The following is a 275-nucleotide window of genomic DNA, read 5'->3' as shown; positions in this document are numbered from 1 at the left end:
TAAACAGAACCTTGTAACTAAAATGGAATTTGCTTACGCTAACGGGCGTTTAGTCGCAGTTCAAAGTAGGGTCTATTGCTGCCGATGAGAGGTTATCCCGTCAGACATCTTGTCCTTCGTGAAAAGGATTTTAGTTGGATCTTGACCTGCTTATCACCAAACACAAGCTCCACCTCCTCCTTACTCTGCCTTCAGCATCCCTCAAAAACATGAACGTCGTGTGTATGTGGAAGGGGATGGCACACCATCATGACTCTCGCTTGATCTTTAGCTAA

This window comes from Zootermopsis nevadensis, unplaced genomic scaffold, assembly GCF_977971745.1.
Source record: "Zootermopsis nevadensis isolate Lab colony 2312 unplaced genomic scaffold, Znev_1.0 Znev_ptg000028l, whole genome shotgun sequence".
Taxonomy (NCBI): Eukaryota; Metazoa; Arthropoda; class Insecta; order Blattodea; family Termopsidae; genus Zootermopsis; species Zootermopsis nevadensis.
Note: the sequence above shows the minus strand (reverse complement) of the source record.